Here is a 27,322-nt window from a genome sequence, read left to right on the forward strand (position 1 = left end):
GCGGCATGCCTCCCTGTTTGCCAGGGGCAGCAAAAATGGCTCTCCTGGTAACTAAGCAAATTTCAGCTTTTCAACCCGGAAATTCAGCTCTTCTAGTGCAGAGAGTGCAATCGCGTTCTATGCACTAGCGACGTAGACTGACCCCTCCAGTGCAACGTGGACCGACCCCCTTGGGCACGGAAGAGGTGAGTGCCGTGGAGAGGGGTGGGAGCAGCAAAAGTAAGGTTGCCTCAGGCAGCAAAATTACTGGGATCGCCCCTGGATACAGGACACTGCGAATCTATAGGGGCAATGCAGCTGTTTAGTAGCACCTTCAGACCCAATCTATGGATTCTGGCAAATGTTAGAGGGGCTGCTGGAAGATGCCATAGACAGTTACTTTTTAGTGCGCTGGTGGGGGCTGTTTGGGCCTCTGTGTACTTGGAATGCCAGGGCCTTATTTGATTCCCAGTCCAGTCCAGACATGAGCACTTTTATAGAAGCAGTAGAAAGCCCTGTAACAGAAATTAAATTACATATTTTTCACATAATACTTCTATTAGATATATACAAAGGACAATAAAAGAAGCATTATTGTGCCTTTAAGATAAAGGCTATGCTATCTGGGTGACTGGTATTGTATTTATATAATAGTTCTCAAAGGGCCACAGCCACCTTCTGCCAGTGAGACTCACAACAAGCCGGCAGATGTTTCCCTCGCTTATTCTTTTCGGCACCTTTGGGAAATAAAGGCTCTCTCTAGTTTAGCACATTAAGAAAAGGTGCCACAGCTGCACAACAAATGGTCCCACAAGAGCCAAAAGTGATACACTTGGCATGAATTAATATTATTATTTTTGAGGCATTTATATTGTTCCAATGGTAGCCTTGTTTTACGTATGGGATATATTTGCTGACTTCCTCTATAGCCCCAAATGGCTAGAAAATCAGATGAGCTGAGGTCGGATCTTACAGGCTTTGCAGCTGGCGTCTTGTGTTAGAAACTTGTTATTCAGTGTTCTAACGCTGATGGGATATGTCTCCCGTTTTATGTACAACAGGTGGATCATTTGCTATGCAAAAATGGAAGCCAAAGAAATTGTTGACCCTTGTAACATGATGGCAAAATACCATAGTACTAATATTAGTAGCCTTGTATGTACATAATATAGCAATCTCTCATAATTCTAATTAAGCCTAAATGTATATATGGGATTTTTTAATACACTTTCAACTAGTGTTTGTATAAAATCATTGATTGTTTAGACAACTCTCTGGCTTTATTAGCAGGATTGCAAGGATACATACAGTATTTTACTGTATATCAGTGATTCCCAGCCTTTTTTTACCCATGAGCCACATTCCAATGCAAATAAAATGATTTGAGCAACACAAGCAGCAAAAAGTTCCTGGGGGTGCCCATTATGGGCTGTGATTGGCTATTGGTAACCCCTATGTGGACGGTCAGCTTATAGCAGGCTCTGTTTGGCAGTACATCTGGTTTTTATACAACCAAAACTTGCCTCCAAGTCAGGAATTAAAAAATAAGCACCTGCTTTGTGGCCACTGGGAGCAACAGCCAAAGAGTTGGTGAGCAACATGTTACTCACAAGCCACTGGTTTGGGACAATGTTATATTGTGTATGTTTAAACTGAAACTATTTTTCACCATGAAAATTCAGAAAAAGATGCCACTTTTGGTCCGACAAGCAGGCTTGTAGGTCATTGCATAGTCATATTCCTCTTCAGGCAACAAAAGAATAAAAGGATATAAACGAGTTACAGCATCTGGCAGTAGTATACACACTTAGCGCCTCTGTGTGTATACTACTGCCAGATGCTGTAACTCCTATGTTTATTGCCTGAAGAAGCGGGTCTGAGCCCGTGAAACGCGTTGCACTGATTGGAGTTCGTTAATAAATTTTGACTGCTTAATTACAGTCGTTTTGTGTCTGCATGGAGGAGGTAAGTCCACTACTGCCTCCTCTGATTACCAAGTTTTGGTTTTTAAACTCGTTTATATCCTTTTATTCTTTTGGCGCCTCTGTTCTTTTTATACAATACTAAGTCCACCCTGGGTGGAGGGTTGATACCCTTTTTCTATCTACAGAGAGCGACTTCTTAATCCTGAGTGGGGTCAGGACAATCTCCCCATCTGCCTTTACAGTGGTTGACTATTGGTAACCTTGGTTGGTGAGTATATGTTATCTACTCTAATTTCATTATCCCTCACCAATACATATTACACTATTGGGGCTCTTGGTGTTCCTTTCGTTTATCATTTTCAGGCAAGGATATGTTTGGAGGTGTAACCACAGACATAGTCTGTCTGGTTCCAATCATTATAACAGGTGCCACTGACAAAACTTATAGTTGCTATTAGTCTGTTTATAAAACGTTTATTAAAGTGTTTATAGAAAGTGCATTTTCAGGATTTTACCACAAAAATGCATGCTTTCATGTTATCACTCTGAAATCTGCCCTTTTAACCATGCGTAAAGGCGGTATACTGGTTACTGTGAATGGGTTACCACTGGCAGATGTAAACCAACCAACCAGTATTCGTAGCACACAGTTATTGGTCAGGATCGTGAAGCCACGATACATATACAGAAAATACTACAATATTGCTCTTATCACCTTTGTATGCATTTCTGTTGTTATAATGCCATTGCTAAAAGCTAGATGGGGTTTGGCTGTACAGGCCAGGGGCATGGCATGCTGCCATTGGGTGGAGTAACCAATCAATACCCAACTGATATCTGGCCAAAAGTCAGCAAGATATCAATTGGAAAGGTTTAAAAATCTCACCGGGGCAATTACCATATAGGTATGTGACTGAGATGTACTGTATGTAATTACCCTATACCATAATGTATGTAATTGAGACGTACCGTATGTGATTGAGATGTACTGTACGTCAGATGCACCATTTCAAATTTGTGATTAAGATACACAATATGTGATTGAGTTGTACTGTAATTAAGATGTACCGTATGTGACTGAGGTGAACTGTATGTGATTGAGATGAATTGTATGCTATTGAGATGCACTGTATGTGATTACTATGTACCATATGTGACTTGTACCATATGTGACTGAGATCTACTGTATGTGATTGAGATGTATTGTATGTGATTGAAATGTATTGTATGTGATTGAGATGTACTGATTGTGATTGAGATGTACTGTATGAGATTGAGATGTACTGTATGTGATTAAGATGTACTGTATGTGATTGAAATGTACTGTATGTGATTGAGATGTACTGTATGTGATTGAGATGTATTGTATGTGATTGAGATGTACTGATTGTGATTGAGATGTACTGTATGTGATTGAGATGTACTGATTGTGATTGAGATGTACTGATTGTGATTGAGATGTACTGTATGTGATTGAAATGTACTGTATGTGATTAAGATGTACTGTATGTGATTGAAATGTACTGTATGTGATTGAGATGTACTGTATGTGATTGAGATGTACTGTATATGATTACTATGTACCGTATGTGACTGAGATGAACTGTATGTCATTACTATGTAGCGTATGTGATTGAGATGTACTGTATGTGACTGAGATGAACTGTATATGATTACTATGTACCGTATGTGACTGAGATGAACTGTATGTGATTGAGACACCCGTGTGTTTACATAAACCACCACCAAGCTACAATATTACAGCTGCACGGTTGTACTGTGCCAGGCATTGGACAGACATCATTTTGCTACAATTGTTTTCTCATGTTAGATCGACTATAAAAACAAGTAGACGACTCCTGCCATTTTATAGTAATAGTTCTGATGGACAGGGCAGACGTTTCAGCTTCACAGAGAAGTTAATGGAGCTTCACATTAACTCTGCACATTAAGAGCACTTCAGTTCCATTTATGTCCTAGGGTGGCCGATTTATAGTCCTGCACTAAGCCCTTATTCAGGAGGCATGCTTTTCTTTCTGCCACTCGAAATGGATTAGGACCCCTTTAAGATACAATCAGAAAAATTCCATCTTTTTAATTAGTCTTTTAAACACAGGAGCTCCTAACACAAATATTTGACTGTGTGGTTTCAGCTGGTCATCAAAAGAAAATTTATAGGGAGCTTAAATGTCTTCTCCCAATGAATTTCTCAGGTTATGAGTTCTTGAATTGCAGTTTATTGCCAATAGCCGTACATTGGGCAGAGGCGAGAGGCGCAGGATTAGTGCACTGTCCCGATAAAAATGTTTAATCTTCAGATCAAATAACTTGCAATAATGGAAGCCTTCTCTTTGGAGGAAGAAAGAATTACCTATAAACAAGGTTAGCTATTTTTACACAAAGTAATGAATCACTGACTTGAAATACTTTTTGGGCAGGCGCCAAGCTATGTCACAGTTGGTTAATTTTTGGAGAAATGTTATCAGCCAGTAAAATGAACAATTGAAAAAGCAAAAACAAATCTCACATTCAAACAGTTCTATGAAGACCAAGAATCTGTGTGCTATTCATTTCCAGCTATGGCGGAGCTTGAAAAGGATACTGGGGTTTGAAGCTGAGCAAGCCATGGTCACTATTGAGTCCAATGCAACCTTTGGCAGCCAGAACTAGGGGTAGGCAGAAAAGACAAGTGCCTTGGGCACAACTGTTGGGGGGGTGCTATCAGTGGGAGTAGAGGAGGTGTCATGCAGACCTGGAGGGACAGATGTTGGAGAAGCTGCCTTGTGGACTGACATGGGGGGGATGCATGCAAAGGTGGCCATACACGATAAGATCCACTCGTTTGTCAACTTTGCCGAACGAGCGGATCTCAACAAAAACAGTGGGATAGACCCCCTCTCCCAACATTCAGTTTTTCTAAAAAAAATTGGCGCATCGCTGTTTGCGCATGCGCGCCGTTTGCACATGAGTGCCAAGCGATGTTGTTTCCACATGCACGTGGCACCAGGCAGGCAAGTGTGCTGAGCTGCACCTTCACATCACAGTAGGAGGGGGCACTGGACAGCAGTCCTGGTGGGCCCCGGGCCCCTTAGTCCAACCCTGAACTAAAGGCAGGGCGATATCGGGTTTATCCGATTGTTGGGACTTAGGGACAAACTATCAGATTACAACAAAGGAAATGGACGCCGACGGGATGAGGACCTCATCAACTAGCCAATTCCGTTCTCAATCGCCAAAAAAATCAAACCTGCTCGATCTATATCTGCCTGATTTTTTGGATGATATCAATCATGGAGACCCATCGGAACGCACCCTACAGATAAGCTTCCGAATTCTCTATTATCGATATCAGCAACTTTAATCTACCTGTGTATGGCCGCCCTAAATCAAGGGTTTCCAAGGATCAAACGATAGGAGGGGTGGGTAGGGTGCCTTGGATACCCTCTCATCATATTATAATTCTGTGAGACAGCAGTGAGAGCCATAGGTTAAAGGTTTATCAACATAGATGCCTGACTGCACAAGTGCAGTTGCCAGTAGCAACCAGCTGGGAGTTTGCTTTCATTTTCTAACCTGTAGGGGACTGTTCTAGTTGTATTTTAGGTGCCCATTTGCTGTGTGCAATATAACCAATAAAATATTTACATCCACAAATGCAGTGAGCAAAGTTCAATTTCAAGAACAATCTTCATTTTCCCCCCACAATTCAGCTTTTGTTCCCAGAATTCCAGCTTTATTGAGGCTGCAAGAGGAAGTTGAGCCAGATGCATTTGCAACTGTGCACACATTTTTCACAAATCGGACACCAGTCCTGCTGGTGTAATTTCCAGTATCCGTCGTGCAAGTGGCATCTGCACCTTATACTTTAGGTGCAAGTGAGCTGAGCTTTTTGACACTAGGGACATTTGAGCTACTACCTGGCCAAGAGGTGGCAGTAGCTCCAGGGTGCTCCTGTATCAATAGTGCAGTTGCACTCCAGCAATTTTTCCTTGCACGTTAAACCCCATTCGTTAAAAGTACTAGTGTTGGTATGCACTGTTCTGCACCTATCAATGCAGGAGCACCCTGGAGCTGCTGCCACCGCCTGACCAGGCAGTAGCTTAATGGAGAACTAGACCATAAAAATGAAGATGGCTAAAATGCCTTATTTTATATAATGACCTTATTGCACCAGCCTAAAGTTTCAGCTTGTCAATAGCAGCAATGATCCAGGACTTCAAACTTGTCACAGGGGGTCACCATCTTGGAAAGTGTCTGTGACACTCACATGCTCAGTGGGCTCTGAGCAGCTGTTGAGAAGCTAAGCTTAGGGGTCATCACTAATTATCCAGCAGAAAATGAGGTTGGTCTGTAATATAAGCTAATACTACAGGGCTGATTATTAAATTCTGATACTAATTTCACTGGTTTCTGAGTATGTAATGATTATATGTATTAATTATTAATCAGCCTTATAGTGTTACATTTATATTCTATGTATACTGTATATTGTGAGTGGGTCCCTAAGCTCAGTAAGTGACAGCAGCACAGAGCATGTGCAGTGAATCAGCAGAAAAGAAGATGGGGAGCTACTGGGGCATCTTTGGAGACACAGATCTTTACTGCTAAAGGGATGTGGTTGCCTTGGGTTGGTACAGAAGCTCAAACATAATGTACAGGAGCTTTAGTTCTCCTTTAAGGGTTTCCTTTACATCCAAATAATCAGGTGCAGGCATCACTTGCATGCTGAATACGGTAAATGATGCAATCAAAACTTGTTTTGTTCAGTAAATTTTAGGGGTCATTTTTGACCACAAGCACAGTTGCACTAAACCCCATTAAATGTGCTTGCGTCAAAATTCGGTCTTTGAAGTTCTGTATGGATGCGTCGGCGACACTCAGCCTGCATTCCATTCCAAATCGAGTGCTGCTGCGGCTGCTATTGATGCAAAGGGACCTTGGAGTTACCACCACCTCCAGACCAGGCCGTAGCTCAGGGTTCCCAACCCTAAGCTGGACTACTGCTCCCAGCCTGTTTTATCCTTGATAAAATGTTTAAGTATTTTGGGATTGAAGGCTGGTACGTATTGTGGTTGTGCATGCAGGGCAGCAGTGTTTACATCCCTTTAATACTTTATTACAGAAATCTTATCTATCTGATATAAGATTCCCAAGTTACAAACCCACAGCCAATCAGGCACTGACATTCAAGGATTAAGCAGTAGTCCCATGCTGTCTCCTTATCTCTGGTCAGCTCACTTTTACATTTTAATCACAAACCAAGTTTAAACATTAGCACAGTTAAATGACTAATTATAATCTGAATGTAAACTCTGCCTGACTTTCATGCCGGAGAAACAAATCAATATATCCCAGTGAGTAGTTACAGAGAAAAGCTTGTAAAGTAACATAATTGTGTTGGTTTTGTTATGTTAGGAAATCCTTTCTGGTTCTCAGCATCTCAGCAGTGAGTAAACCACAGAGATGTATGGAAAAGAGAACATTTATGAAGTTCTGTATCTTAGTGCCCACTTGAATCTGGTATGGGGAGGAGGGTTAATATGATTTGCAAACCAGCAAAAAAAATGTCCATAGCTACTTCCACTCACCTGTATGTATACAATGGGGGTGTCCTTACCTTAGTGGTGGGGCCTGCTCCCTCTACAGTTAAACCACTGTCATGTATATTTGCCTGAGTTTATTTATTGCACTTTTGCCTATTTAGTAAATGAGTTTTATTGTCTTTAGCATGATTGCTTGAATCACCTATTGCACTCACTTGCTTCATGTGTCTTCTCATGTGCGAAGAAGAGTGCGAGGTCGGCCCGAACCCGCCGACCCGTGGGTACCGGGCCAGCCCCATCACTACTAACTGACCTTCAGGCAAGCCAACATCCACTACTCTTCCGCTCCTGCAAGCCCACCCAGAGCAGCCAGAACCACTGTTTGGAGACCACTGACTTAAAGGAGAACTAAAACCTAAAAATGTATTTAGCTAAAAATGCCATATTTTATATACTGAACTTATTGCATCAGCCTAGTTTCAGCCTAGTTTCAGGTTCTCAATAGCAGCAATGACTTCAAACTTGTCACAGGGGGTCACCATCTTGGAAAGTGTCTGTGACACTCACATGCTCAGTGGGCTCTGAGCAGCTGTTGAGAAACTGAGCTTAGGGGTCGTCACTAATTATCCAGCAGAAAATGAGGTTGGTCTGTAATATAAGATGATGCTTCAGGGCTGATAATTAAGCTCTGATGCTAATTGCACTGGTTTCTGTGCTGCCATGTAGTAATTATCTGTATTAATTACTAATCAGCCTTATATTGTGACATTTCTATTCTATGTGTACTGTATATTGTGAGTGGGTCCCTAAGCTCAGTAAGTGACAGCAGCACAGAGCATGTGCAGTGAATCAGCAGAAAAGAAGATGGGGAGCTACTGGGGCATCTTTGGAGACACAGACCTTTACTTCTAAAGGGTTGTTGTTGCCTTGAGGTTACTTCTCCTTTAAAGTAGAAACAAACCCTTAATAAAAAAACCCCTACCCTACATAGACCACCCTCCATCCCCGCCCCCCCAGCCTAGCTGCTACCCTGGGCGAATGCCAGTAACTCTTCACTTACCCCTCTGTGCAGATTCTGTCCAGCGGAGTTCTCTTCAGTAATCTTCAGAATGAGACCAGCGTAGCTAAGCATGCTCAATTGGAGCAATTTTCCATTTCGCGACAACTGCGCATGAGCTGAAACTCACAAAAATTGCTGAAGCGCCGGTCTCTTTCCGAAGAATATTAAGGGTTTGTTTCTCCTTTAAGGTGACATTATAGTTAAAAATGTATAAGACCAACATGTCCAATGCATATATCATGCAGAAGATAAATCCATCTCCACCTTCTTATCTTTCTTAATGTATTTATAACTTAGTATTTACACTTTGTCTAATAAAAAGTAAATCATTTTGGTGAGATAGTTCAAAAATACGTTGTGGTTATGCCTGGGATTTTTGACACTTGTTCAAGATTAGCACAGCAGTAACAGAAAAGTCTTAAGTTTAACAATCCAGAACCAGTAAGAATGTGGTGCCTAACCACTTCTGATAAATGCATTGGTTGGTATAGCGCACTTCCTTTATTTTTCATACATTGAATTTTTTTTTTATTTTTCTGTGGCACTAGAATAGGTCAGAAAGTCAACAGGAAAAGTCTGGCCCTGTCTGCTTGCAGATTTTTTAACAGCAAAGAAACCATGAAACTTCAGAAATTCAGGAAGCTTGTGTGCACATTGAAATAAGACACATTACTAAACCGGGTTACAAAAGCTGTTAAGACGGGTCTCAGCACTTACAACATTTCTTTTGGCAGCTGTATGTTAAGAAATCTGTTGAGATTTATGTAGTCATCATTTTATAGCTATGGTACAAAAAAATTAGTTATTTGCACGACATTTTTCAACCCTTTTGTGTTCACCTTTAGGTTAAAGGGCTATTGGCTAATTCTAAGCAACTTTTCAACTGGTCTTCATTATTTATTTTATATTGTTTTTGAATTATTTGTCTTCTTCTTCTGACTCTTTCCAGCTTCCAAATGTGGGTTCCCATCTGAAAAATAGATGCTCTATAAGGCTACAAATGTTATGCTATAGTCAGGTTATCCCACTGGTGGCTAATTAAAGGGCAACCAAGTTTGAAAGATTTACTTTGAAAGCAGCAAGTAAATTGCAGGTAAAACTTAGTCCTTTTGTAAAATGTATAATAAAGCAATAGAATTCTTAAGGAATCAGATGCAAATTGAGTGTAGGACTGGCCAGATATGGGATGAATTTGATGTAGTTGGCCAGCTTAAATATATTGCAATATATGGACAAACAATCCCTGTTTTGTTTAAAGGGTAAGGCATTTTTAGTAGCTGTATGCACAAAATGTTTCAATGTCCTTAATATATTAATAATGGGTTGAGTGCAGAGGACTCTTGCATTTGTCAATGTGAATTTTGTGGTCACACAACCTCATTGCACCTCCGCTTATTGTTTTTAAAAATTAGTGGTGTGAGCACAACTTTCCCTTTGTTAAAGGCTACAAATGTATTGTTATTGCTACTTTTCATTACTCATTTGTCTATTCATGCTTTCTCCAATTCATATTCCAGTCTCTTGTTCAAATAAATGCATGGTAGCTAGGGTAATGTGGACCCTAACAACAAGGTTGCTGAAATTGCAAACTGGAGAACAGAGCTGTGAAATTGGAGTTGGGTTGGGTATCTGGAGTCGGAGTCAGAGTTGCCAAAATTGTACTGTCTCCGACTCCTAGTAACTTTAAATACAAGCTGAAAATAATCAAATCAGATTTAAGATATCCTATGAAATGAGAATACGGCAGAAACAATTCTGTTTCTAAAAACAATACTTTAGTTAATTTTGGATTGTATTGAACAGTTATTCTGCAGCTATATGCCAGGTCTAATTAGTATAGAAGTTGTTTTATGTTTTCCAATTGTTTTTGGTTTATGTAGTTTAACTTTGATTTTGTTTTAGAATTCCCTGTACCAACTGGATGTGGTGTATATTTTTGAGCTTTGGCAGTGATAAAATGCCTTGTATGTTGTGTATTTAGGTTCTTTCAACATGGAAAATACATTACATATATTAAAGGAACAGTAACACCGAAAAGTGAATGCATTTTAAGGTAGTTAACATATACTATACTGTTAGACCAATTGCATTTGCAAATTGTCTCAGAATATCACTCTCTACAGCATACTAAAAGTTAATTCAATAAGGTGAACAACTTCTTTAAAGAAGTATTAAACTATATTGTGCTTATACTGGTGCTGACTTGGGCACTAGTGATCTAGTCAGCAGCATTGTGGCCCAGTATGGGGCCCAAATGATGTTCTCACAGACCCTGATGAGTTTGCACAGGTCCCCCATTGAATCTGAATGTTGACTTAGGTGCCAAACAGTAGGGTCAGCCTGATTTGATCCATTGCCAGGTCAAGTAAAGATCTTCTTCTTTGATGCCCTTGCCATATCAGCAGATTCATGTGTATTAGCTTCAGGCTAGTCTTGTGGAGTTGTGCTTCACTTCTGTTGAGGGCTGGACACATGTATGGCCCACAAGCATGGCTGGTATACATATTAGCACAGATTACTAGCATAGGGGGGTTTGCATTTGTGAGGGATTCTTCATTTAAGTGTTCATGAAAAATTTGATGGTAGGCCCTGTGCAGATGCACCTTTTGTCCCACTGTATGGTTCACTTTGCATAGCTTATAACTGATTCTCTTGTGGTGGCAAACATGGGTCAATGCTTGTCATGGATTGATGCATTTAGGTACCTCTGAAACGTTTTGTGGAGATCTCAAAAAAACTACAAGAATTATTTGGCACATTTGCCAGAGTGTCTGCCATCTGATTTTTATTACAATCCATGGGTTGTTGAGAATTTTGGATGCTGCAGAGTTTCCAGATAGAGCACCACATTGAACCAAACACAGAATCTTGTATTGTTTCACATTTGGTCTTGTCATGGATTGCTATAAACCCTCAAAATGAAAACTATTATCTAGGTCAAATATACCGAGGGACAAGGATAGACTGAGATATTCAGATGAAACCACTGTACCGCAAAAAGTCTTAATATTACAGAAAAATCTAAAACCTGGTAGTGTGGAAGGATCTTCTCTTACTTAACAAACCAACAGCCCTAAGTGCTTAAAACCCAGACCTCACATGTAAATTCTGTGGATAACCAAAATGTAAATGGGACAAAAGTTGTCTCATCGTGCAGGTCCTGATCATGAGAAGTAGCTGTGTAAATCTGAGGTCTAGCAAAGAGTATAAATAAGAAAGATACCACAATGTGCAGTGGACTAAGTGCATTAAGAAGACCAGCTGATCTGTGTGGGAACACCACCCAAACCCAGATCATTAGTTGAATGAAGTATACTTATAGCAGTGATCCCCAACCAGGGACTTGTGACCAACCCCTTGATGTTGCTCCCAGTGGCCTCAAAGCAGTCACTTATTTTTTAATTCTTGGCTTGGAGGCACATTTTTGTTGCATAAAAACAAGGTGTACTTCCAGAGTCGAACAGGAGGAAAATGGCAAATGTAAACTGAAATGTAAGAGGGGGAAGATTCAAGGAAGAAAAGTGTAGCAGGGAACAATAGAGAGGCGCCTATGAGAAGAAGGTGTGGAAGGAAGAAAAGAAGAAAGCAGCAGACGAGGGACTTTGAGAAAATAAGAAGAAAAAGGAAGCATCATAGAGCACAGAGCAGAAATGAAAGAAGAGAGGATGATATATCATAGAACACAGCATAAGAAAGCACACTTGTAAAGAGAAATAAGAGATAAGTATAAAAAAATGGTGCCGTACATACATGAACTGTGCACTCTCTGCTCTGTGAACACCCCTTCATAAATATTTAAGTCCATGACAGATTGAATGTTAATATTTTTTTCAAATGTTAATATTTTTAAAAATAAAAGTATAAGAGTTCTGGATCACCTCCCTTAGACTCCATTTTATTCAAAATATCCAGAACTGTTTTTCTCTGTAATAATAAATCAGTACCTTGTACTTGATCCCAACTAAGATATAATTAATCCTTATTGGAGGAAAAAACAGCCTATTGGTTTTATTAAACGTTTAAATAATTTTCTAGTAGACTTAAGGTATAAAGTTCCAAATTAAAAATAGATTCGTTATCCGGAAAAAAAACAAGGTCCAGAGCATTCTGGATAACAGGTCCCATTCCTGTACCAACACCAAAGAACAAGAGGGTGCAAGAGGTGCCCAGTCATTTTAGGGGCCATGAAAAAATAGTAGTGGTTAGACACTGAAGCTCAAAGTACCTTTGGCACAGGGCAACAGAGGGGCAGGTTGTACCCTAAACAGGTCACAGAAGAGAGCTATATGTCTTCTTGTGGATGTGGGTGGATTTATTGTTTTTGAAAAAACCTTCCTTGAACTGCTTACACCCCTTGCAATATCCCATAGGCAGTTGAATGGGGAAGTGGTTTTTCAAGAGTCAGCCTTTTTCCTACAATGGAAAACAAATCACCAACAACATGTCAGTTATTAATGTGCAAATGATCATCCGACATCACTAGTTTTATTGGGAAAGTTGTTTGAAAGGGGAGACTTTTGAAAAGATTATACTGATACTAATACTCGTCCAGATTATTGGGGAACTGGAATATAACTTATCCCCTGTAGTGTGAAAAAAAGCAACTTTGCACTGGGTCCCTATGTCTTCTTCAATTGTATCAGTTGTACTAATATAACATAGAATGAATTTTACAAAAATGTGATCTATGCATAACACATTAAGCTTCAGGTAAGGTTTAAGTAGGGGCACTAAGCCAATCAGGCAGTAGCACCAAGCAGGTTATCGGGTGCTGCAAAAAATCCGCCCCTGGGTTCTCCCCATTTACTGTATGGTAGACACCCCAGGGGTCTGCTGGATGTAGCTAAGGAAACTTGGGAACAGGAAGCTACCCCCTATAAGACGGTGGTAGAAAACATTGCTCAAAATCAGGAGCAAATTACAGTTGTTACGTATAGTAAAATAACACATGGCCCAAGCCCAGAAGAACCAAAGCTGGATTTACAATACGTCTGCAACAGTAAGGACCTTTAATTTTGATGATAAAGTCTTGGTACTTATCCCCACAGTTGAAAGTAAGTTCTTAGCCAAGTGGCAGTGGCCTTATGAAATTATTGAATAAACTAAACTATAAAGTACAGCAACCTAATAAGAGGAAACAGGTGCAAATGTATTGTGTGAATTTAATTAAGCCCTAGAGGCCTCAAGTGCTCCTTATATCAGAACTGGTGCCAATGGGTCATTCTGATACCGGAAGTCAAAATAGCCAAAACCCTTTTGATGTCACAGAAATAAGATTTAAAACAATTCTTGATGAGAAATAGGACTGTCTTCTATGATCTTCCTGGGAGGACTACTCTAATTGAACATGATATTGTTACTGCTCCTTAAGTAAAAATTAAGGTTAAGCCATATAGAATCCCTGAGGCACAGAGACAGGCAATCTCTGATGAGGTAAGAAAAATATTGGATCTAGGAGTAATTGAAGAGCCCCGCAGTGATTGCTCTAGCCCAATTGTTTTGATAAACCCTAAACCTGATGGGAGTATAGGGTTTTGTAATGACTTCCATATACTGAATAAAGTCTCCAAATTTGATGCCTACCCCATTCCTAGGGAACTCATAGAAAGACTGAACCCCGCTAGGTATCTCACAACTTTGGATCTCACAAAAGGGTATTGGCAGGTACCTCTAACTGAAGTGGTTAAGGAAAAGATTTTCTACTCCTGATGGTCTTTTCTAATACAATGCACTGCTTTTTGGTTTGCACAGGCCCCAGCTACTTTTCAAAGGTTAATGGACCATTTTCTTAAACCACATAATTCCTATACCTCTGCTTATTTGGATGATGTGGTTATCTTCAGCCCTGATTGGGAGTCTCACTTTCCGAAAGTAAAGGCGGGACTCTATATGTAAGGCTGGGCTTACTGCAAAGCCTAAAAAGTATGCTATAGAAATGGAAGAAGCCGAATACTTAATGGAAGAGGTGTAGTACAGCTTTAAAATAAATAAAGTGGAGGCAATACAAAAATGGCCCCAACCTGTCACAAAGAAACAAGTTAGAACCTTTCTGGGGATAGTAGGCTACTATTGTAGATTTGTGCCTAACTTTGCATTTAAGCTTCCCTTAGGGATCTTACTAAAGGGAAGAGCTCTGCAATGGTTAAATGGTCAGCCGAGGCTGAAAATGCTTTCATAGAGATAAAAAATTCCCTCTGTAGGCAACCGGTGTTGATAACTCCAGATTTTCAGAAAGAGTTCATTGTGCAAACTGATGCCTCAAATGTAGGTTTGGGGGCTGTCCTCTCCCAAATTGTAAATGGTGAGGAACACCCAGTAGTTTACTACACCGGCTGAGAGTAGGTACTCTTTTTTAGAAAGGGAGTGCCTTGCCATTAAGTGGGCATTAAAGGCCTTAAATTACTATTTGCTGGGTCACAAATTAGTCGCGGTCTATGCTTCCCTTAGATGGATGTCTGAAAATAAAACAAAGAATCACCAGATGGTTCCTGGCTCTACAAAACTTTACATTTACAGTGGAACATAGATCTGGAGCACTGCAAGGGAATGCAGATGCCCTCTCAAGGGTTTATTGCCATTGATATATTTCCCCTAGATTCATCTTACTCCCATATGTACAGCAGTCCTGAGTGGGTTAATTCCCCTAGGAACCTCACCTTGGAATAATTAGCAGACTGCTAGAGAGAGTGTGAGTAAGATTGAGCTACATGCTGAGAGGGTTGAGACCTGAGATGTACAAAGGAAAAATTGTACGTTTGTGTTTTGGCCTGGAATCCCAGTAGGGGACTGGTAATAGAGAGGAAAAATACTCAGTGTATTAGTTAGAGGCCAAGTGTGGCAAGGGTTTTTTTCATTTTTTAGTTTTGTACTGTTTGCTTAGAGTCTGAACATGTGAACTATAAATGGACTTTACTCTGTTAAAGAACTGTCTGTTCATCGGACCCTGCTCACAACTGAAATATATAGAAATTGTTCAGAAAAGGGCAAAGAATCAAGGAATTATCACTGATGATCAAGGAATGGATCTTCTAACTCAGGGACCCCCAACCTTTTTGTTAACCGTGAGCAACATTCAAATGTTAAAAGAATTGGGGAGCAACTTAGTAAGAAAAATGTTTCAAGGTGGTGGCCATTTGGTAGCCCCTGTGTGGACTGACAGCCTACAGGAGGATCTGTTTGGCAATACAACTGGATTGTTTATGCAACAAAAACCCCTGGGAGCAACATCCAAGGGGTTGGTGAGCAACATGGTCGGGGATCAATAATCTAACTTTAAATAAAAGGCTTCACAAAAAGTGGTTTAAAATGGAGTCTGAAACATTGGTTTGGATCATTATGTGTTGACAATACAAATACTGCCACTTGCCTGTAAACTTCATGCAATGGGTATAGTCCTTCGCAGGTCCGTTTTTTGGAACCCATACCCGACACGTACCCGCAACCTGCAATCCGCAACCTGGACCCGCAACCCGCATTCTTACCCGCTTGGACCCGCTACCAGACCCAATCCGCAAGTACCATATCCGCAACCCGGACCCGCCACCCGCTGACCATCAAGAATCAGGTCGTGCTGTCATTGTAAACCCGGAAGTGACATCATCAGAAGTAGTCGTGAACTGAAAAAAAGGAGTAAAACAGGAAGTGCTGTCATTGTAAACCGGAAGTGACATCAACGGAAGTAGACGTGATCAGAAAAAAGAGAAAAAATTGCTATTGAGAAGATCCGCAGCCCGACCCGCAAACCCACAGACCCGCCGACCCGTGTTTATACCCACATCCGGAACTTCTACTCGCAACCCGCAGGGTAACGCTGGTTTTTGCGGGTAACCCGCGGGTACCCGACCCGCTTCAGGACTCTAACAGGTGGCAAAAACCCTTGATTCTACCTTGGCTTTGACAGTTATATGGGACTCTTTTTGGCTGTGGCTCATTTAAAAATAATTTCAGTGTGTAGCAACACAATGCTATGCTTTATAGTGCAACCACCCACCAGAAGCACATTTGTAACTTCATCTGCTGCAGATAGAGGCACCTTATCCTTATATTTCTGCTTCTGGTGTAGGCATGTTCATGATGCAGCCGTCTCTGTTGATAATGTACATTATATGCAAATACAAGGAAGTCTGAAGATTTTCATACTCTGCCCTGTGTTCATATCAGGCTTAGAAAATGACCTTTTCATGAAGGAATGTCAGTTCAGGAAGAGCAAAATTAGAACTGCTTAGTTCAACTTCTCCCATCACAAGGTTATTGCCCGTAATGGTGTGGAACACAGCTCAGTTAATGCAATATTTCAATTGCTTCACTTTCAGCTGAGGTCATTTTTTTAAACAGCATTCTCCTTAGCAATCTTAAACAAGGAATGTTATTTGCGATCAGTTATCAGCTCTACAACGAATACACTCCATTGTTATCCATGAAAAAACACAATATTCCCCCACTACTCGAACCTTATAGTTGGCCATAGACGCACCGATAATATTATACGTAACAAATGTTTGTACAAAATTCAGTGTGTGTATGGTAGGAGACGAGCCAACCGATATCGGCAGAAGACTTGGATATCGGTCGACTTGCCGGAAATTTTTTATTTTTGATCCGAACATCGGGCGTTGTTAGTGCTGAATCATCAGATACAGGTAGAATTCTATTGTTTCTACCTGTAGATCTGACGATTCAGCTCTACACGTGTGTTTGTTGAAATTAACAATATTTCCAGGAAAGATCGTAATTGTAACGTCTTTGGCCGCCTTAAGGCCCCAGTGCCACTGGGCTTGTTTCACTAGGAATAGTTCAGCCCTTGGTGCAGAAGGCAAAACAAACAAACAAACTTTAGTCCACAATGATTTGCCAGCCCTATAAGGAAGTTGGAGTGTATAACCCTTAATAGCTCTTAATATGCAGCTGTTGGAAGGAGTTTTGAAAGGTTTGCAAGCAAATCAAAAAGCTTATTTGACGACCGCAAGCCAGTTCCCTTTTAATGCTGCAGAAGCCATCATGTGCCATTTCCAGGCCATGGAAAGTGTTATCTCAAGCAGCTTTTGGGCAGGAAGTTGTGTTTATCACTTCCCCTCAGTTGCAGTTCTGTATGAGATCAGATTGCCTTCCCGTGCAGACCCTTGTGCCTTTTACTCATCAAAGGAGCGGACCCTGAGGAGCTCCTATCATTTCTATCCACATGCAGCCATGTAGAAAAACAACCACTATCTTGAAAGCACAGGGGGCTCTGTTATTCTGTTGCTTCTGGGCTGATCTGGGAATGGATTGATTAACTTTTTGGGTGCCAGAAATCTTCCAGCACAAGTTTACTCTCCCATTGGATTTCACTGATCGCTTATTGGGAAGTAGCGTTGCCACCAGTGACGTAACTAGAAATTACTGGGCCCCACAGCAAATCCTTTTTCAGGCCCCCAAATGTCTAGAGATTGACCTGTTTCATCAATATTTATTAAAATTGTGCATAAATAAGAGCCTCGTGGGGCACCTATACCTACTGGGCCCCCTGCAGCTGCAGGGTCTGCTTACTCTGTATTTACGCCCCTGGTTGCCACCTTTCCTCCCTACTAAGTCCGTGTGGGGAGGCAGAGGGATGTAGATGTAGAGGGAGGCGGGGCCGTTGCATAGCATGGGTGGGGCATGACATCGGCTGGGAGGCGGGGCTTTCTCAGGGAATCCTAATTTGGAAAACCAGGAAGCCAGTTTTTGATGCGGATAGCCCAGTTTTTTTAAGCCAAAACCTGATAGGTGGCAACTCTAGTGGGAAGCCTGTTTGGCTTGAAATGAGAAGTTTATATTTTCAGTTGTACTTTTCCTTTCCCCTCCCAGTGGTTTCTATGAAAGTGTTATTTTAGGCAAGGAGCCATTGCCTCATGCTGATTGGACATAACTATCCATATCACTTCCTATAGCAAGAAGCTGGGGCGTGGCCAAACAGCCAAAGGGGTGTGGTCTGATTAATTAGTAAGGCCATATAGAGGCAACTCCCTCTGATTTCTTATAGCTTTTACGGATAGATATCATAAAACTATACAGGCATAGGTGTGCCATGCTACTAAGCACATAGGCATTACTTGGTAACAGCCATCAGAACATCAGCAAAGTCTGTAGATTTCTTTCTACTGGCCACACACACTATCACTCCTAAACGTGAGGGCTCACAGATCATATGCTAGGCCATACTCCTAAGGGAATTGTAGTTTAGCAGCAACTGGAAGGCCTCAGATTGACATACAGGAAGGGTTGCCACCTCTGACTTCTGCAAAAACCCAACAAGAGGGCGGGATAATGGCATCAAGGGAGGAGCAGTGACATATAGGGGTGGGGTTATGACATTTCTGGGCGTATCTGTGCCTCTTGGGTTGGGGTTTTACTTCAGAGATGGTTATTGGACACATTATTGTTCAGGTTTCACAAGGCTGAAACCCGAACAGGCAGTTGTAACACGAACAACCCTAAGAAAAAACAAACCGCTCGATCAAAACCGAACAGGTGGCATCCCTACATACAGGTATGGGATCCGTTATCTGGAAGCCTGTTATCCAGAAAGCTCTACATACCTCCCAACATTTTGGAAATAAAAAGAGGGACAAAAATATTTTGACCACGCCCATTTTTGTTGGCCACACCCCTTACATTACCATGTTCATTTTACAAAATTTGGCAGGTTATAAAAGCTTGAACATATTTCTGTTTTTTTTTTTTCAGTTATTACAGTTTTGCTAATGAAGGTGAATTTCCCTTTAAGCTGTGAGTCTAACTTTTCCCAAGAGAGACCTGTCATCTTATATTGTTACAATAACTTATTTGCTTATCTAAAAATTGTTACAAAAGTATCTTATTTGAAGCTGTGGCTGTTCTGGGCTCTCTGCCAAAAGCCAATTAAGTTAGAAACTTTGTTTCTTTTTGGCTGTTCAGTGCAGAGAAAAACGGTACAAACGAGGGACTGAGAAAAAAGGGACTGTCCCAAAAAAACAGGATAGTTGGAAGGTATGGAATTATGGGAAGGTCGCCTCTTACAGACTCCATTTTAGTACATAATTATATTTTTTAAAAGTTATTTCCTTTCTCTCTGTAATAATAAAACAGTATCATGTACTTGATGCCGACCATCATATAATTAATCCTTATTGGAGGTAGCACAATCCTGTTTGGTTTAAATGATGTTTAAATCATTTTTTTAGCAGACATAAGATAAGGAGATCTAAATTACAAAAATACCCTTTATCTGGAAACCCCCAGGTCCCAAGCATTCTGGATAACAGGTCCTATATATATACCTTACTTATACAACCCTCCACCTTCTTCTCTAACCCCAGCTGTGATTTCAGGCATTGGATTTACTGAGTAAAATTGGCCAGATTAAAGCTGCCGATATCGGCCCTTTAGACATATTCGGCAGTTTATCGGCCCATGTGTGGGGGCTCCCGACGGGTCCTCCCGATCAATATCAGGGAAAATTCGTCCAGATATCGATTGGTCAAGTTTTATTTTATTTTCATCGATCCAGGACCGCATCGGCTAGTTGACCCGTCGGAGCCCATTCGTAGTATTGTAATCCGATCGTTTGGCCCCAGGGCCGAATGTTCGGATTCATCCGATATTGCCCAGCCGTTAGTGGGCATTTCGGGTTAAGATCCGCTCGTTTGGCGACTTTGCCAAACAAACGAATCTTTTATAGTGTATGGCCACTTTAAGAGAACAGGCCTTGTCCCCAACCCCCTCCAGACTAATTTTTATTAGTGAATAGAATGACTCTGTATGAAATAGCATGAAAGGAGAAAAATCTTTTTTAAAAATGAAAATTTCAAAAAAAATTACAGTGCTTGAAGGGTTAATCCTTTTCAAAACCATCTAGTTTTTTTTCCTGTAGAGTTTCACTTCTTGTTTTTATATTTATTATTTCTGATTTGTCAGGGCTGTGTGTGTGTTTACTTGCACATTGTGACCCCAGTGTTAGGATATATTTCACTGGTTTCACTTGGGGTGTGAAGTACAGGTATGGGACTTGTTATCCAGAATGCTCAGGACCTGGGGTTTTCCAGATAACAGATCTTTCAGTAATTTGGATCTTCATACCTTAAATCTACTAGAAAATCCTTTAAACATTAAATAAACCCAATAGGCTGTTCTTTGTTTCCAATAAGGATCAATTATATCTTAGTTTGGATCAACTACAAGGGACTGTTTTATTATTACTGAGTAAAAGTAAATCATTTTTTAAAGGGGTTGTTCACCTTTGAGTAAAGTTTTAGTATGATGTAGGGAGTGATATTCTGAGACAATTTGCAACTGGTTTTCATTTTTTATTGTTTGTGGTTTTTAAGTTATTTAGCTTTTTGTTCAGTTTGCAGTGTCAGCAAATTACCTTAGTAACCATGCATTGATTTGAATGAGAATATGAAATATTAATAGGGGAGGGTCGAACAGAAACATGAGTAATAAAAAGTAGCAATAACAGAGCATTTATTTTTAGATGGGGTCAGATGGGGGCAAATAATTCATAAACGATAAAAAAAAATAATGAAGACCAATTGAAAAGTTGCTTAGAATTGGTCATTCTATAACATACTAAAAGTTAACCTGAAGGTGAACCACCCCTTTGAATTGTATTAAATTGGATTATTTAGAAAAATGGAGTCTATGGGAGACAGATTTCTGGATAACGGGTTTCCTGATAACGTATCCCATACCTGTATATGGGTAAATAAATAAACATTGGGAAGGTTAACCCTCTGCCCCCGAACATCATTGCTCTTGACCACACCTAGTGCAGAATAGGTCAAAAAGGAAACTGAACTGACAGTCAGGTACTTATTAGCCAGTGCCATAGATTTTACAACCAAATACGTTTGTGAATGGCCTTTTATTTTTATTTATTATTGTGTTGTGGGAGGCTATAAGACAGGCCCGGACTGGCAATCTGTTGGTTCTGGCAAATGCCAGAGGGGCTGCTGTAAGATGCCATAGACATGTTGGCTGCTGGCGGGCTGTTTGGGCCTTTGTGTACTTGAAATGCCAGGGTCTATTTTGATTCCCAGTCCAGACCTGCTATAAGCTTTGTGTTTTTCTAACTGTAATCCGACTCCGTTTCTGAAACATGAAATGCCATGAGAAAAAGGAAATCATTTTTAAAAATGTTTTTTATTTCTTTATAATGGAGTCTATGGGAGACGACCATTCCATAATTTGGAGCTTTCTGGATAATGTATTTCCGGATAATGGATCCCCTACCTCTATCTTGATCTCTGAGTAAAGGTGGCGACAGACCGGGTCGGCAGCTTATTGGCCAGTGCATGGGGCAGATGTCGATCGGACAGGGCTAAAAATCGTTGGATCGCGGATCAAATCTCTTCATTGATGCGGTCCTGCGACCTGACCGCACAAATACCTTTCAGTATGATGCAATCATTGGGCACTAGGGCCCACGATCGGATCAGCCCGATATCATCCACCTCAAGGTGGGCATATTGGGCAAGAGAGATATCCTTACGTTTGGCAACATCGCCAAACTAGCGGATCTCTCTGTGTCTGGCCTCCTTTAGATTTAAAATATTCCTTTTGTATAGCTGATATCTTTGGGAGGTTAATCCCCAAGCCAAAGCCATAATATGAGTTCATTTATATAGAAGCGGCATATGCAAAGCACCAAGAATCAGCTTTTTTATTTTTCCCTGCAATTTTGGGTTTCTCAACAGGCTAAAGGAAAAGTTTGCTCAATTTTAGTCGGTGCAAAAATGACTGTTTTTTTCCTGTCATTTAAACTGTTGATTCTGTAACCAGTAAAAAAGTGACTCAGAGGGGCTTTTGGCAAGGGTAGGGCATGCTGGGGAGGGGGTTAAGTTATCTTTTGTATGTTATAATTCTAAGCAACTTTTCAACTAGCCTACAGGGAATACAGGTTATGGAAAATAAGTCATAGTACAAGTTGATCCAGGAACTGGTCCGATTGCCATCTTGGAGTCGGGAAGGAATTTTTATCCCCTCTGAGGTAAATTGAAGAGGCTTCAAATGTGTTTTTTGCCTTCCTCTGGATCAACTGGCAGTTAGGCAGGTTATGCATAGACTTAAAAGTTGAACTTGATAGACGTGGGATTTTTTTAACCTAACTTACTATGTTACTATGTTAGATAGACATAAAATAGAGAGATAGATGATAAATATGCAGCTCTTACATGAGAACTTTGGAGTCAAGGTGGGACATTCACTAAGATTCGTAGTTGCGCCAAGCGTAACTTCACCGCACTTTGCCAGGCGTAGTTTTGCCAGCGCTCCGCAAATTCACTAAAATCCGAAGTTGCGCTCAGGGGTAGCGTAAGGTTGCGAAGTTGCGCTAGCGTTGATTCGCTAAGCGAATTTACGCTAGCGATGGTTAATTTGCATACGGCGCCAAATTCAAATTTCAATGGAGGAATACGTATCAGCACTACAAATGCCTGGGAAACCTTCAAAACATCAAATAAAATTTTTATTTTGCCCTACACATGTGCCCACTGTATAGTTAAGTTGCCATGAGTTAGGAAATGTAGGGGGGAAGGAGGGGAGCCCCAAAAAAAATTTCGATCTTTTTCACCCTATCACCCATAATATAGAAAAAACGCCAGCGTTTTTTGGGACTTAGAAAAAATGTTAACTTTTTTTGAAGAAATCCCTATCTACTCTATTGTGCTTCGTCTGGTCTGAGGTGGCGAAGGAAGTCTAGCGTAAAAGGTAGCGTTCAGTACAATGCGCGCGTTAGTGAATTTGCGTAGTTATGTCCGTTGCGCAAATTCGCCAGGCGTAAGGATTGACGCTAGCGTTAGGCGCTTCGGCGCATAGTGAATTTGCCCCATTATAACTAGGTGGAGACCAAGAAAGGTTAACTAAAGCCTTGGTTTGGCATTGAATGTCAATATCATATGCGCCGACTGTATAGAATGGAAGCGTGTGCCAAACAAGAACAATGTTATTTTGCCTGCGAGAAGACTGTATAAAAATGGTAAAATGACATCCCTATGATGCCTCCCCCCCACCACTCTGGTTTTAGTGCCCTAATTATTATTATTATTTGTATGGAAGGATGAACCCTATCTTCAGGATGTTTGTCCCCGGGGTAGAGATAGTAGGAGAGACCTTCATAGCCGCGTGTATATATTTCATGTATGTTTGTGCTTCCATGTGCTGAAGAGTGACTTGGGCATTGTTAGTCTTTTTGAGTTCTTCTTAGGCTTGACACACAAAGTTATGGGTAATGGTAACTCAGACATCAAACCTATCCGAGGTTACAAGGCTATAACCTCATTTGCACCATCACGGCAACTCTCTTCCATTGCTAGTTTATATTGAATAAGGATGCACTGAATCCACTATTTTGGATTCGCCCGAACCCCCAATCTTTCGCAAAAGATTAGTCCGAATACTGAACCGAATCCTAATATGCAAATTAGGATTCGGATTCGGTTCGGCTGGGCCATCTGGGGAAAGTAAGTGACAGCTATAAACATGTATTGTAAAATACTGGAATTCTAAACTAAATCAGATGAAATGATTGGGAGTGGTGAGGCTGCTAGCCAATTTAAATATATTGGACAAACAACTCCGGCTTTGTTTATAGGGGAAAGTATTTTGCATATCGTTTTTAGTCTCTGTGCCCTTTGGTATTTTTTATGCATTATAACAGACCATCTATTCTTCCTTCTGTATGAATTACAGGCCCTCATTGCAGCCATTACTTTATTCGTTAAAACTGTTTGTTGCAGCTTTAAGCATACTCTGTGAGCAGATACATACCCTGTGCTATCATCAGTAATACATTAGAAATGTTAAAGGAAATATTACTACATACCTTCATTTGCTTGGCCACAGACACCAAGCAAGTACTGTTAAAGAACCACAAGTGTTTGTAACAACCGACATGTCCTTTAAATGCAGAAGGCGATTTATTTCCTCTGCATGCCTGGCCGTGGAATACTGGAGTGCTAATTGAGCTAAATGGGGTCAGATCAAGAGTTCATAATATCTGTGTTACTGGCAATAGCAAAACAAGTTTGAGGTTTTATGTATTTTCTTTATTTATAAGCAGTTACAAATATGTGCACGCCTCCTGTTGCTAAAGCGTATCCAGTAGAAGGTAATTTGCTTCTATATTCATTATTTTCAATACTGACCCTGTTTATTATAGGAGTCTTCCTTACACCGTTCCCTCCTTCTCACCGGCTTTGTGCAATATGTGTACAGTTCATTTTCCATAGCAATAGTGATTGATAAGCACTGGTATACTGGAAAGCGGTGGCAGAAATAATTCACACTACCCATTGCTTCTATATTATGACTTATTACAGGGGTGCCCAAAAGGTAGATCGGGATCTTCCAGTGGTGATCAGTAGATCTTAAGACACTGTCAACAAACAGCTTGTCTAAGGGCAAGGCCAGGCGTGGCGTTTTTACACTGCGTTTTTAAAAAAGCTCAGTCAGGCGTAAATACACAGCGCTTGCAAGCCGAAATCGGCTCCGGGCGCCAGTATTGGCGTTTTTCAGCAGAAACGCCAATACGTCTAGAAACAACCAAATCAATAGACTCTATGGGATCTGCACGTTTGAAACCACACTTTGTGTAAATACACAGCGTATTTTAAATATGGCGTCCAAATTCTTGCGAGATAAATGAAGCATATATACGTTTTTAAGGTGTATTAGGTTGGTGACGTAATTACGTTGCGTATTGACGATCATTCCTGCTCCATTTTGCATGTAAATGTCTTTTCTATTTTTAAATAGCTTTTCTATTTCTATATCTTGCCCTAAATCACCCTCCTATTTCAGGCTTTTCTTTCAGATATTTATTACAGTATGTTATGGTTACATAAGAAATAGTTGTTTGTTAAATATAGCAATATACATTGTCTCATAAATCAATATAATATTTAAGTAATATTTTCCGTGGAACAGAATGCTAACAGTGATATTATGCATGTAGATCATAATGGGACATCATCACTAAAAGTAGACCTTGCATTAGTAAAGTATGGGCACGCTTGACTTATTGTATAGGTAATTGAACTTCAGTACCATGGACAGCAGACAATGCTCTAGAGAATTCCAGAAACCATAACACCCCTTATACTGGTGTAATGTATTAAACGTTTGCACCTAGTTGAGTAACCAATATCATCCAATCATCAGGTAGCATTGACCGGTCACGTGTTTGAAAACAGACATCTGATTGGTTGATATTGGTTATTGATATTGGTTACCAACTTTTATTGAATTATCTTCTTTACAGTCTAGAGTTTGGGCTCCTCTGGCATGGATTACTGTACTCTGCACCTTAGGATGGGGTAACGTATCATGGAGGTGCAGGAAGTGGCTACCGTGAGCAGAACAGGAAAAGGCTGACAACCACTGCTGTAGAGGTAGACTCACACTGTGGTGTATTAAGCAGGGCTATGAAAGGAAAACACATACCACACGCTAACAAAAAACTGTGTCTGTGTAAGGCAGCCTTAAAATATATGGAAGGCATTCAGAGAAAAAAAAAAACACCTTTTTTTCAAAGACATTTTTATAATAATAATCATACATTACATTATTGATGATACATACCATGGATAACAGCTGTACTTATTTTCTATATGTTATCTACTGACAATGAATGATTATGTTTTAATATCTTTGAGCAGAATGAGTGCCCTATTGTCTTTTTATTAACTCAAGACAGGAAAGAGGACGGTTTGTACATGTGAAAGTTGGTGGTGCATCTGAGTGGGCTTTTTGCACAGGATTATTCTCTATCAAACAGATAATATTTAGACCCTCATTCATGCTCTTTTTATGCATGCATTTTAACATCGAAAAAATGGTAATAATGGTAGCTTAGGATGATGCAAGAACACACAGGTACTGTCTGCTCCCATATTCCATCATTACGGTCAATTCAGCCATTAGAAATCTTGAGGGTCCCATATGGTTGGAATAATACTCTTTTCATGCATCACTAGGTCCCCAACCAGTGGCTCGTAAACAAAATGTTGCTCACCAACCCCTTGGATGTTGCTCCCAGTGACCTCACAGCAGGTGCTTGTTTTTGAATTCCAGGCTTGTAGGCAAGTTTTGGTTGCATAACTGGTGTACTGCCTCCGGTAGGCTCCAGCCCACAAATATCCAATCACAGCCCTTATTTGGCACCCCAGGAACTTTTGTTCATGCTTCTGTTGCACCCCACCTCTTTTTACATTTCAGTGTGGCTCATAGGTAAAAAAGATTGGGGACCCCTGGCCCAGAGATTGTTTTTCCTGACCAGGAGAGAGAGAGTGAAATTCACATGAGGAAGACTGATTGGGCCCAAATATGTAGTTCTTGAAATTCCTAAACAAAAAAATGACAGTGAAGTCATGAGCTACTTTATGTGCTCTCTGGGGGATTTTACTTTACATTTGTAAGAGGTTACAACCAGTGCATGGTTTGCAGCCTGTTGAGAAGCCTATAGTAAAAGGAAAATGGGAGATTTATCGATGTATGCAGTACACCTCCATTTATACAGGAATGATTTCTGCTTGGACTGGATCTGTGTAATGGAGAATCACCATTAAGCCATTGTCCAATAAAGAAGTGGCTCTATCCACCTTGAACTTTATCAACTGAACTGCATTGGTATGAATCAAAGCTGACAGCAGACACGCCCAAGCAGCTGCAGAATTATCTTCATCATTCCAGTTACCACAATTTGAAAGGAACCACAGGGTGGTTGGCTTGTTGCACAATTTCTACAGGCCAGTGACTGCTCAATGCATGATAAATTAATTATAGAACTCAGCAGCCAATACTTCATTTCCCTTTGAATA

This window comes from Xenopus laevis, chromosome 7L (genome assembly GCF_017654675.1).
Source record: "Xenopus laevis strain J_2021 chromosome 7L, Xenopus_laevis_v10.1, whole genome shotgun sequence".
Lineage (NCBI taxonomy): Eukaryota > Metazoa > Chordata > Amphibia > Anura > Pipidae > Xenopus > Xenopus laevis.